The sequence below is a fragment of the Trachemys scripta genome, chromosome 13 (assembly GCF_013100865.1).
Source record: "Trachemys scripta elegans isolate TJP31775 chromosome 13, CAS_Tse_1.0, whole genome shotgun sequence".
Taxonomy (NCBI): Eukaryota; Metazoa; Chordata; order Testudines; family Emydidae; genus Trachemys; species Trachemys scripta.
The window spans coordinates 40,155,405-40,168,819 of record NC_048310.1 but is presented as its reverse complement, the minus strand read 5'-3'; the positions used below and the strand labels follow the sequence as shown (position 1 = coordinate 40,168,819).

Here is a 13,415-nt window from a genome sequence, read left to right as displayed (position 1 = left end):
CCCCTAGGGAACCCATTCCAGTGCTTCACCACCCTCCTAGTGAAATAGTTTTTCTTAATATCCAACCTAGACCTCCCCCACTGCAATTTGAGACCATTGCTCCTTGTTCTGTCATCTGCCACCACTGAGAACAGCCGAGCTCCATCCTCTTTGGAACCCCCCTTCAGGTAGTTGAAGGCTGCTATCAAATCCCCCCTCATTCTTCTCTTCTGCAGACTAAACAATCCCAGTTCCCTCAGCCTCTCCTCATAAGCCATGTGCTCCAGCCCCCTAATCATTTTTGTTGCCCTCCGCTGGATTCTTTCCAATTTTTCCACATCCTTCTTGTAGTGTGGGGCCCAAAACTGGACACAGTACTCCAGATGAGACCTCACCAATGCCGACTAGAGGGGAATGATAACATCCCTCGATCTGCCAATGCTCCTACTTGTACAGCCCAAAATGCCGTTAGCCTTCTTGGCAACAAGGGTACACTGTCGACTCATATCCAGTTTCTCGTCCACCGTAACCCCTAGGTCCTTTTCTGCAGAACTGCTGCCTAGCCATTCTGTCCCTAGTCTGTAGAAGTGCATGGGATTCTTCCATCCTAAGTGCAGGACTTTGCATTTGTCCTTGTTGAACCTCAGATTTCTTTTGGCCCAATCCTCTAATTTGTCTAGGTCCCTCTGTATCCTATCCCTACCCTCCAGCGTATCTACCACTCCTCCCAGTTTAGTGTCATCGGCAAACTTGCTGAAGGTGCAATCTACACCATCCTCCAGATCATTAATGAAGACATTGAACAAAATTGGCTCCAGGACCAACCCTTCGGGCACTCCGCTTGATACCAGCTGCCAACTAGACATGGAGCCATTGATCACTACCCATTGAGCCCAACGATCTAGCCAGCTTTCTATCCACCTTATAGTCCATTCATCTAGCCCATACTTCTTTAGCTTGCCAGCAAGAATAAGTGAAGTTCCTGGCATACACCTGCCAAGGAGAAAGGCGGGGCAGAGAAAGGGAAGATCTATTGTGTGACAGCAAAAGGGCAGGTGACCATTAAACTTGGGCCAAACTTCTACAGTCAGCACCAACTAGACCAGGACTTGCTGCCCTGCACCCAGAGTATATCTGGTAAAAGCCAATGGTTTTACTTCTCAGCTTCACTTCACAAGAGAAATGAAAAGTTCAGGTAAAGGAGGTAATTGGACGAGACATTTTCCCAGCATGCAATGAATGTTGCAAACCAGCCTGGACAGCCAGAAATGTTACTGGAGGGAGGCATGGGAAATCTGTGCTGGGGATTTCCAGGCACTCTGCAGCCAACCACAGAGTTCTGCTATTCTTGAATGTAGTTTTCATCTAAACAGGAGCTAGCAACCATTTTGTTTGCAAGGAAAGGCTTTCAGGCACCAGCCAATGCAGTGCCATCTCACTGAGCAGAACGACAGCTTAGAGAGCTATGAATTGTGCCGATTAATCTCAATGGATCGACTCCGAAGACTGTTTAAAATGGCAACATTAATCCAGTGCTGATCAACTCAAAAGAAACTTCTAGCTAATGGGCTTATCTAGCATTGGACACCTCACTTATCTGAAAAGGAGTTTATGTTGGATTGAGGCTGAACGCTTTAACAATGAACGTAACAGCTTTATCCAACACTGGTCATTCTCTGCACAGGACTTCCCCATCACCTGCTCTCCTCTCTACCCCACCACCACAGTGGTCATTTACAAGATTATGAGGAAAATTACGGTTTTCTACAATTGTCCTCATGTCCCAACCAGTAATAATGGATCTTTCTCCATCCCTAGCTGTTTTATTGGTCACCTCCCTCTCTCTCACCATCCTCCTCCTTACTGGAGATTTGTAAAGCATGGAAACAACTTGAGACACAGGCTGTTGCCTTTGGGGGGCCCTGCTGCACCGACCAGCACGCAGGCACTGGGCAGAGTGGATCCCACATACACCATCCAGAGTGTTGCCACCTCTTGCTATTTTATTGCAAGTCTCGGAGTATTTGGCATTTTACTTATATATTTACAGTTCCTGGAGTCATGTGATTATTTGGGAATTTCAGCTTTTATTATTAGTAGTATAATCCTTATGGCTGCAGAGAAGAGCTTGAAAAGTGACCCAAAAAACTCAAAAGCCAGAAGGCAAATGAAGACCCCAAATGTATTTTTTTTTAAAATCATGAATTTTAAGCCTCGTGTGATTTTTTTAAGTCTTGGGGGTGGCAATCCTGTGTCTCAGAGTGCTTAGACAATAGAGTTGCAGGGCACTCAGGCAGTGGGCACCGCCCCTATTTCACAGATGGGGAAAATTAGGTGCCAAGACTCAGGCTTTAAGGCCAGAAGAGACCATCATGATCATCTAGTCTGACCTCCTGCACATTGCAGGCCAGAGAACCTCACCCACCCACTCCTATAACAGACCCCTAACCTCTGGTTAAGTTTTCGACATCCTCAAATCATGATTTAAAGGCTTCAAGTTACAGAGAATCTGCCATTCACTCTAGTTCAAACCAGCGACTGAGACAAACCCCATGCTACAGGAAAGGTGAAACTCCCTCCCAGGTCTCTGCCAATCTGGCCCAGGGGGAAATTCCCTTCCAACCCCAAATCTGGCAATCAGTTAGACCCTGACCATGTGGGTTAGACCCACCAGCCAGACACCTGGGAAAGAATTCTCTGTAGTAACTCAGAGCCCTCCCCATCTAGTGCCCTAACAGAAGTCACGGATGGGCCATATGCCATTGTAGGCAACCTCAGTGACTTGTATGAAGAATCAGGAGGAGAATCCAGCTCTTCTGATTTTCAGTCCTGGACTTTGTCCTCTAAGCCATCCATCTCCCTTAGCCTCCAGACCAACTTCCTGCACAACACAGCATTTCTCAGCAGGTTCTCAGGGCTTGGCTACACGGTAAGCTCGTGTGCGGAAAGCCAGGGGGTGACTCGGCAGCTCACCAGCTTGCTGCACAGTCATGTCCCATGCAGACAAGCCCTCGGTCTCAGCCAGAGCCGCCCTGAGCGGATGTGGGAGACAAGACAAGCTGATTTGGGGAATGCAAATAGCAGCTCTCTCCTGATTACAGCTTCTGTTTCCTTTACAAAGGCCTAAGGAAAGTACACAGATGAACAGGCACAGCCCTCCTCTCACCCACTTGTAATTGGCCAACGCTACCAGAAGCAGCTCTGCTCACCAGCACTCTTGTGCACTGAAGTAGGCAGCAGTCTACCAAACAAACCCTGGCTGAAACCATTCCCTCTTAGTGCTTGCCAGAGGCTGGGACGGAGTAGGGGCCAGCAAACAGAGCACCCTCTGGGCTCAGATCTCACTGAACAGATGCGGCCCCTCCAACCAACTCCCATCCCTGCTGGGCCATGTGGATTTCCAGCTCAGCAGGAAGGATGTTGAAGTGGCTCTGAGGGAGGGGAGAAACACACCCACATTTGGTTTAGCCTCCGCTGCTGTGAAGCTACAGAGAGCGTATTAACCTACAGAGACCAGAGCTTGGGAAACTGGGAAAAACAAAAGGCTCCAATACACATGGGAGGTCTCTGCACACACAAACATTGTTAAGTAACTCCATGCAACTCCCTCCGGGGGAAAATAAAGGACAACAACAATCTTCGCACTAGAGAGCAAGGAGAGGAGAGAGAGAGAAAGCAAGGCCCAACACAGCTGTGTGGTCAATACTGTGGTAATGATAGAGCCAAGGCTGGGATAGCACGGCACAGTCCTTTCAAGCCCCATTTTAAAACAATGTCCTTTTGGGGCTGAGATTTCTCATGTGTTGGCCCAACTCCGGAACAATTTATTTGTGGGCGGCTGCACGGCAGAAGTCAGGTCTCAAAGCTAATCAGTCCATTTGGAGTCATCCATACAGAGGAATATCCGCTGCACATTTTCACCTAGTTTCTCAGTCTTTTGGGGGCTCAGATCACTCCAGGCCTGTCTACACTACAGCCTATGTCGCTCAGGGATGTGAATAAGCCGCCCCCCCCCAAGCAACGTAAGCTACACTGACCTAAGAGCCTCTTGTGGAGGTGGTTTTATTAGGCTGACGGGAGAGCACTCTCCTGTCAGCATAAAGCGTCTTCACCAGACGTGCTACAGCTGTGCTGCTGTAGTGCTTCTAGTGTAGACTAGCCCTCAGATATGGCTTTGTTTAAAGACAGGAAAGTGACTCAGCCCGGGTGCCATCCGGAACGAGGAGTGTGTGAGCAAGAGCTGCCCTCTAGCTAGTGAGGACACGGTATCTGGAAATGGAAGTTACCAGAGTTTAAGAACAGTGCTCCAAAGCCATCCCAGGTCTGTTGGAAGCCAACAAAGTCTCCCATTGACTTGAGGGCCTGGTCCCACAGTGCATGCCCAAAGAGACCATCACCTTCCACAGGGAGTTAAACACAAAAGATTCCAATGACTCATGGCGGCCGGGAGCTGCGGGGTACCCCCACCGCCTGCGGCAGCTTGGAGCTCCAGGGGCCGCCAGAGGCAGTGGGGTACTCCGCAGCTCCCTGCCCTGGGGGCGGCAGGGGATGCTGCAGCTCCCGACTGCCGCAGACTGAAGTCACGGAGGTCGCTGGATGTCACGGATTCCACGACCTCTGTGACTAAATCACAGCCGTATGCCTCGGTTCCCGACAAGGAGCCGCAGCGATGCAGCGTTCCTGCATTGGCTCAACATGCACTTTATGTACAGTACTGAGGTTCTCCACTGTCGCTCAGCCCGAGAGGAGTCTGGGGAGGGCAGGCTGAGGAGTGTTTTGTATGCAGCACACATCTTTCCGCAAAGCGCCGCCGAAGCACTTGCTTTCTTTGTGTGAGCAAGAGAATGAAGCAGGGAGGTTATAGGAAAGCAATATCCTGCAGGAGCACAAATGCCTGCCATTGCCATGGCAACAGGCTGGGTGCCAGAGAGGCACATCAGCTGGGTCCCATCATTGGAGCTCGGCTGCCATTAAAACCTCCAGCACTTGTAATGAACAGGACTGGAGCCGTCAGTCTCCCAGCTGGGGGGTGACGACTCGGGGCTCTTACATGGGGAGGAGGGGGGAGAGAGACAGATCCAATGGCATTTCAGATGGAGGATTAATCACTCAGGGATCCACTCCTGATGGATGGAGAAGCACAGCTGGGATAACCTTGCCCCCGCCTTTAGCCACAGAGCCCGGAGAGCACTGGCAGCTGCAACGCAAGCTCTCTCCAGCGTGGCTTGGGGAATGAACGGGGATTAGCGGCTTTAGTCTACAAGGCCAGATGCTGAAGATCTGGGCTCTGTTCCTAGGTCTGCACTGACCTGCTGGGTGACTTTGGGCAAGTGACTGTGCCTCAGTTTCCCCATCTGTAAATTGGATGATGAATGCTTAGCCATATTTAAGATCGAGTGTTATAACCCAGGCTCAAAACTAGCAGAGGCCAGCTATACCTCCCAGTCAATTCCGGAGCTCATTCTGGTAACAAGAAAAGCGATGAACGTAGCAAAAATCTGTGTCCTACAATCCCTGCAAAGAAATTCTCCCACTGCACAGCTCGCTGGCTCCGACTGTCACTCACTTAGACCTAGAGTCCCCTACTAGCAGAAGGGCTGAAACCATTTGAGAACATGGAGATCTGAAGCACCAAGGTGAAGAGGTGGCATTTCACCTCCATTCAGCATGAAGTGCCCCTCTCCCCCACCACACGCATCTGCAATGGCTGCTGAAACAGAGATTTTCTTTGCCTCCCCTCCACTAGGTGTATTTCTCCCCACTCCTCACCACTATAGAATCCGAGCAGCTCACAAGCTTTAATGTACTCTACCCCGTCCTCCTGCAGGAGCAGGGACAGCTGTTTTATAGAGGGTGGGAAGTGGGAACAGAAAGGTTCAATGACCTGTAGAGGAACAGAAACCCAATCTGCCGATTGTCAGTACACTGCCCTTAACCCAAGACCATCCTTCCTCTGTCCCTCCCATCTTGTGTGCTAGCCTATTCTCCATATAGCCAAACCAAGGGGCAACCATTGCCACTTACAAAGTCTCCCCAGCCAAAAGAGTTTTCCTCGAGCGGGTTTCCTAGATTCCAGGAGGCGAGGCTATTTGGAGGGTGCTCTCTGCAGTAGGAACAAGTGGAGCTTATTAGTGTTAATTGGAACAAGCCTCAAAAAGGAGAACATGCCTCTTAGGAAGTACGAATAGTAACCAGGTCAAAACGTGCAGTGGGCACCTTCTCACTGAGAGTTGCTGGTATCCCCAATTAGCCAGAGCCAGCAATGTGAGGGCTGGAGAGGAAAATTACCCCTCCGCATGGCTGCGGATGGGCCTGAGGGGGTGGGAGGTGGAGACAGACAGAGGGAATTATAAGAAGACAGGAAGATTGTAACAAACAACCAGCTGGTTTCCTTCCTTGTTGGGAGTACAGATTTCTCTCTACACTGCTCCCAAGCAAAAATGGTTTTAAAAGGCACAGAAACCAGGGATTTGTAGGTCTCTTCGGTTATCCAGATCTAGGTCAAGTTAATTTGCCTCTTGTTCTGGTTGAACTGATCTGATACTAGCATCACTGGCTTCTGAGGAGGCTTTCAGGCAGTGCGAGGAGAAAGCAGCCCCCACCCTTCATCTTCCTCTGCAAAGGCATCATCCGTCGCTTAGAAGTAATGTACCATGACACGTGAGCCATTCCCTAGCAACTCGGCAGCGCATCCTGCTGCCACCCAGTAACCCTGCTCACGGGGGGAGCGTACACTCCGGGGGCAGCCCTGCTGCTCACACGCTGATTCGGGAAGGAGAATGGGAGGAGAGGAGAGGAGAGAGTCAGCAGGACCACAGGTGCTGAAAGCTGAGACACTTGATGGGTGCTGCCCCACTGCTGGCTGAGCACGTCTCCCTTTGGCCCCTGGCGGGAGGGTCCCCAGCTGCTGAGGGGATGGCGGGGGGAGGACAAAGCCTCAGTTCTTGTGACCCAGGAGCCTTTCCCCACTAAAAGCACGGAGCAGATTCCCCAGAAGCCTGCAGCAGGCAGGTCCCTTTGGGGAGCGCAGCCTCTCATTAAGGAGTTCTGCAGCCTTTGCCCTGGTGGCAAAGAGCTCGTCTCCTTCTATAGGCAGCATGTGAACATCAGAGAGGGCTCTTCCATCAACCCCGGAACGGCTTTCATCACCTTGGAACGAGAAGAGCTCCACGTCCCTCATTAAGGGGATTCTGAAGAGAGATCCCATTGCCATCTAGCTGTCTACAGCTCTGCTCTCCTCCCACTCACACAGCGACAAGCTCATTCTAGCATTTGCTCCAGTGACTGACTACACTGAGATCAGAAGTAGGAGTGTTATTAAATGCACAGTATAAAGAAGCCAAAAAGGGTAAAAGGAGGGATCAATATCATTTTACCAGCACGTTTTGTATCCGCCTAAGTAACACACAATGTAAGTCCAGGAATGGCCTGGGTTAGCCGGACCTCCACATTATCCAAAGAGCATTACAGCCCCACACATTAGCATTGAGTCACAGGGTCCACCAGATCTAGTCTGATCTCCTGCACGTCAGAGGCCACTAAACCCCAGCCAGTTACCCCTGCATTGAGTCCAAGAACTTGGATTAGACCAAATTATTATAGCCCTCCGGAGACTAAACTACAGTGTGCCACAGGCAGAGAATAGGAGGGACCGGGATGCACCAATGCCCCTGCAATGGCAGGGAACGGATTTGGTGAGATGCGACCAGATGAACTTATATTCCAGTGGCACCTAGACACCAGAAGAGATGAGGGTCCCAATGTGCACAGCGAGAGCCCCTGCCCCAAGGAACAGAGGCCCAAGTGACACGGTTTTTGTACCAGTATAAATGTCTGTTCGTGGGTGATCTGTATTTACCAGCATAGTTCCACCAGTACCACCCCAGTGTGGGCATAGTTCCACACAGCCTTCGAGTGCCCTATGCTGGTATAGCCATTCCCGTACAAGAGGGGGAATACGCTAGACCAATAAGGCATCTTCAGACTGGGGTCGTTTATTCCCCTCCTCATACAGGAATAAGGCACCTTTAGACTGGGATAATGCGTCCAGACTAGGGCCTGTGCAGCTCTAACGATACAGCTAGAAGGCGGTACAACGCCCGCCCAGAGAAGCCTTACAGTCTAAACAGACAAGAGACCAAGGCTGGACGAAAGGAAAGATCATCATGCCCGTTTTACAGATGGGGAACTGAGGTACAGAGAGACTAAGGGTATATCTGCACAGTGATTAAACGACCCGGCTGGCCCAGGTCAGCTAACTTGGGCTGTAAAATTGCTGAGTAGATGCAAGTGGGGAGGGACCCAGAGCCTGAGCTCAAACTTCCACGCAGCAATTGTTAAGCCCTGAGCACCCGAATCAGCAGACCTGGGCTGTGGCGGCCATGTTGCGGGTTTTTTTATTCCAGTGCAGACATACATGGCAGTGGGCAGGCCACTGCGGGTAAGAAATCTATGCCAGAGGCAGGAGCTGGAGTCCCAGTCCAATGCCTTAACCATGAGGCCTCGCTGAAATTCCCTCAGCCAGCCAGCTTCCTCCACATCTGCAGGACGTTCAGACAGCCGAGGAACAGAGCTGCACTACATGCATGACATGCATGGCACAGACAACCTACACTGCAGGTAAGACAACAGGGCCAGTGGATAGGGCTCGAGACAGCCAAGTTTTACTCTTGACCCTGCCCCCAACTCATACTTTGTCTACACAAAGTTACACCAGTTTAGTTAAACTGATTTAACTAAACCAGTACAAACTCGGGCATCCCCACTCTTATTTCTGCTTAAGTTGATTAGGAACAGGTTTAAGATAAACTGAAATAAGCTGCTCTTAAACCAAAATACCATCTATGCAGGAGTTTGCAGTGGTTTAACTAGAGCAGTTTACATTCACATCTGTAGGTGAACAAGTGCAGCTCTGGGTAGACAAGTCCTCAGCGTGACCTTTAGCCTTGGACTCAGTTTCTTCAGCTGTGAATCAGGGCTAAGGCCCATCTTTGGAGAGTGCTTTGAGATCCTGGGATGAGAAGTACTTTTGATGCATTATGTACCACACCATTTACTGTGCACTGGATGCTACATGGGCAACTGAGCTAAGTTCACTCACACACATCCCCACCCCAAGGATTCCAACAACCTTGCAACCATAAGAACAAAGCTCCAGTGGTTTGTGATGTCATCAGGACTAACGGCGACTGTCAGAATTGCCCCGTGTTTTATGCCTTTGAAAATCTGTAATAAAAGCACATTTTATCTGCCGAGATGCCCCACATTCCTCCTGCACATTTAAGGGTGTTTTTTTTTTTTTTTTTTTTTAAACTTCAGCTATGAAGAACTGTCACGAGAACCAAGCTTTCGAGCTTCTCCTCAGGTTATCCATTCCTGGTGCCTCTCAGCACGTGCTCAGGAAATCCAACAGCCTCCCACTGAGTCAGGACCTCATTGTGGCAGGCCCTGCGCAAACCCCCACTCGGACCGGGGCTCCCCATGCCAGATGCCACTAGTGGGAGTCCTGCCCGGAGCTGGGGATTGAGCGGAGCACACACTGAGTGGCACCAGGAATGGGTAACCTGAAGAAACACTGCATGTAGCTCAAAAACTGGTGCCTTCCACCAACAGAAGTTGGTCCAATAAAAGCTATTCCTTCACCTGAATAACCCTTGACAACATGCCCAGGGAACCCCCTTTCTACTATACCTGGGGCTGGGACACGTGGGAAGATTAATGTTTTAGGAAGAACTGGAGGAAAGGAGCACTCCATAGTTATTTCAGCTTTCAAACACCAGCACAAGTGCTCCAGGCCTCTGGTATTGTTCCAGTGTGTAGGGTATATCCCAGAGCAAATAGAGCTCTGCTCTCTCATTCTTAAGGGGGTGGGGGGAGCAACAGATGCCCCAGAGCCAGCTCAGGTCAACATTGCTGAAAGAGGGCCTGCAAGCCACTGACTAGGCTGTTTACAGATTACGCAAGGCCATTCAGTGATGAGCAATCCCTGGTTTAAGCACTGCTCTGCTAAAGGAAAGGGGTCAGGGTCCCTGTAATGCCGCAGATTGCTGGGAAGTGGACTCCGCCGCTGGGCACTACCCATGTGAAAGTGCTGCTGTACAGTACTGCATTTTGTTACACCCTTAAAACTAGCACAAGGATGCCAAAGCCTTTCACAAGCTACAGTGGCGGCCACCCGAATTGCACAAGGGTTGGGAAAAGAGACGCCCAAAGATGCTCTGTCCTTGCACGTTAACTATGAAAGGCCCTAAAGCCAGAAGAGGAGATGAAAATCCTGGCCTCAGCATGGAGGCTACTTAAGGAACCCTAAGTGTGCCTGCAGGCGCATTCCCTGAGGGCTAACGGAGCCAACTGTACAGTTGAGGAGGTTATTTAAGCCCCACAAGTATCCTCCAGAAAACAGAAGGGATCCGAACTACACAGGTAAGAGTCAGGAGGGTGAAGAGGGAATCTGAAGAACAATTAGCCAGCCATGTAAAGGCCAAGACATTCTTTAATCCATCGGAAGTAGGAAGGCCGTGAAAGAATCTTTAGACCCACTAGATCACCAGGGAGTAAATGGAGCAACTAAGGAGGATAAGGACAACATGGTGAAGCCTGAAGCCAAGCAGAGGGCATCAGGAAGGCACCCATCTTGCATCTGCTCTTGCCAGGCAATAAGGAGGACATGTCAATTGAACAGCATCCTGAGAGGAGATAAGAGAGCAAATGAAAAAATAAAGGCAAGGAGGGTCCAGTAGTTAGGATGCTAATCTAGAACTCTGGAGACCTGGGTTCAATTCCCTGCTCTGCCACAGACTCCATGTGTCCCCTTGGGTGGATCACTTAACCTTCGTGCCTCAGTTTCCCCATCTGTAAAATGGGGATAATAGCACTCCCTTGGCTCACATGGGGGTTGGGAAGATAAATACATTAAAGACTGTGAAGTACTCAGATACTATAGTAAGAAGGACCACAACTACCAGAGAGAGAGAGCAAATGCAACAAGTAACCAGGCTTCTCCATGATGGATTAAAACACTGCAAAGCCACTCAGAAAAGATGCCCTCAAAATTCAGCTGTTTTCCCCAAGCTCGGGGAAGAGAAAGCCTGCAGTGCAGTGCAGAGACAGCCCTCCGGAGGCATGTTCTACACTAGCAGCACTCTGCGCTGTAGCACAGCTAGACTGGTGCGCTAGACTGGGCGCACCTTGTACTGGCAAAACCGCGTATTCCAGTGCACACATCCCAGCCCATAAGAACAGCTGCAGCTTTGCTGGTGTAATTCCCTCTCCGCTCGGGGCTTTAGCCAGCACAGCTGGGTCACTCCGCGATCGCCCCTCTTCACGCTCCTGCCCAACACAGCTAGGTGTGCAACAGCACCTTGCAGCCTGTAACGCTCTCCTGGGCTCCAATTTCCGCAGGAGCCCCCGGGAAGCAGGTCTCAGTCCCTAGGGCAAGCCCTGTCCTGAGAGAGGCAATTGCAGCATGTTAAGAGATGGTTCAGAGACTCTGTTCCCCTTTGCCACCTCACGCCGTCCTGTTCTCTTTTCAGCCGCAGTGAATGAAAGGCTGCCAGAGCAAAGCCCTCCAAGGACCCCTAGTGGTGAGATGCCTGTCAGAGCTGCACTGCACTCGGACCAGGGTGGTTAGGAACCAGGGCACATACCGGCTGAGGGCAGTGGGCTATTCATCCCACACGAAGGCTGGCTGTGCTGTGACTTGAATGCAGCCGCATTCTGTAACAGTGGGCAACGAGGTTTCTTCCCGACACATTCGGAGGTTTGGGGGATTTTTAATTTATTTTTCTTCTAAATGCAGGCCGGAGGGGTGGGAGGTGAGAAGAAACCAAGGGAAGGCAGCATAAGAGCCAAGAATGAGAGCCCCATTGCTGGCAAGCCCCCAAACCAAGGCAGTGTGAAAAGTAAACTTGCATTCCTTCCTCATCAGTGTTAGAAGAGAAACCCCCATCCATCTTCCCACGACAATTTCACTGTACCTCTTTTCAGGCCCCCATCACCAGGGAAGAAAGGGGACGGCGACCTTTGCCCTCCGACAGACAATTTTACAGCTACCAAATTTCTGCTTCAGTTCAACCCTGATCCAAATTTCTTTTATAATAAAGAGGATGCGGGAGGGAAGGATGGGGGGAGCATAGGAGTGGGAAGTTTCTCCCCAGCCCTCAAAGAATCGGCACACCTAAGCCCCCCCACCCGAAGAGCTGCACACAAGTGCACACTAGCTGATCCTGTGTGCACAAATACCTGACTACACAACTGGGGTAGCTGTATGTGCAAAGTCTGATGCAGAAACGCACACGAGTTTGCTCCGCTCAAACTCTCTGAAACTGAAGCCTGCTATACAGAGGGACAGCGAATGCGCAAGGAAGGGCACTAGGGCTGAAATGCATAATGCAGTGAGGCCATATCCGGGCAATACATTCTCTCATCAAGCAGCAATAGCCTTTAGCCCTTCAGGAGAGTGATGATGGTAACTGGCCGAGGACAAACTGATCAGGATTGAAGCCATTTTGTAACACTGACAGACCTGTCATCTCTGAGGATGGGTGCCCAGATCACTTGAGGCAGATTTTTAGAAACGTGTAATTAGTGCACAGAAAGTTTCACACCCCATCTGATGCCAGATGGTGCACAGAGCACCACAGAGGCTGGGCACAAATGCACTGCAACCACCAGCATTGATGTCTGGGCTCTACAACAGAACAGACATCTGAACTGTAGGGTGGCCTGGAGGGGTCCTTGCCCACCCTGCACTGCTCTGCTCTGCAGGAGACACAGCAGGATGCATGAGCCCTACAGTGTCACATGAATAAGCAACATGTCAATCAGCATGAGTAACCTCTGAGGAGCAGAGGGACAAGAGAGCAAGACTTGCTAAAAGCCACTTTGGCTTTCCATCTGCAAACACCTGTCTTTCTCCCAGACCCCTCCTCCTGATACAGGGTAGCATGTGACCAGTCACAAGAGGGAGCCTGCCACAGACCACAGTACAACGGGGCCTGAGCAAAGGCTGCTTCCATCTTAGGACGGGTCAGGAAAATCTGCGCTGGGCTAGGCAGCAGCACAAAGATGGGTCTGGAATGGGACAGCAAGAAGCTGGAAGGCTGGAGCACCAGCTAGTGACAGTACTTGACCCTTCTGCTCCGCCCAGCTGAGGATCTCAGGGCTGCTTAGACAAGCCAGTGAATTCATACTTGTTATAGGCAAGTCACATCCTCAATGTACATGTGGAGAAACTGCCTCACCTTTCTGTGCCTCAAAGTACAGAGCCAGTGGGAGAAGAACAGAAAGAGGGTTGCCGGAGTCCCAATGCCACACTTTAACCAGCAGACCCTGCGCCTTGTCTCCAAAACACAAGGACACCATGACTAGGTAAGTGACACCAAAGGGCACCATTGGCAACACACACACACACACACCCCGGCTGCAGCAGCTCGTTT

At 50.6% G+C, this 13,415-nt stretch overlaps 1 protein-coding gene across 1 annotated transcript in view; it reads right to left on the bottom strand.

Moving 5' to 3' along the window:
- Positions 1-13,415, bottom strand: part of VAC14 (VAC14 component of PIKFYVE complex) — a gene marked incomplete in the record, with an annotated part of 177,992 nt that overhangs the window by 109,834 nt on the left and 54,743 nt on the right.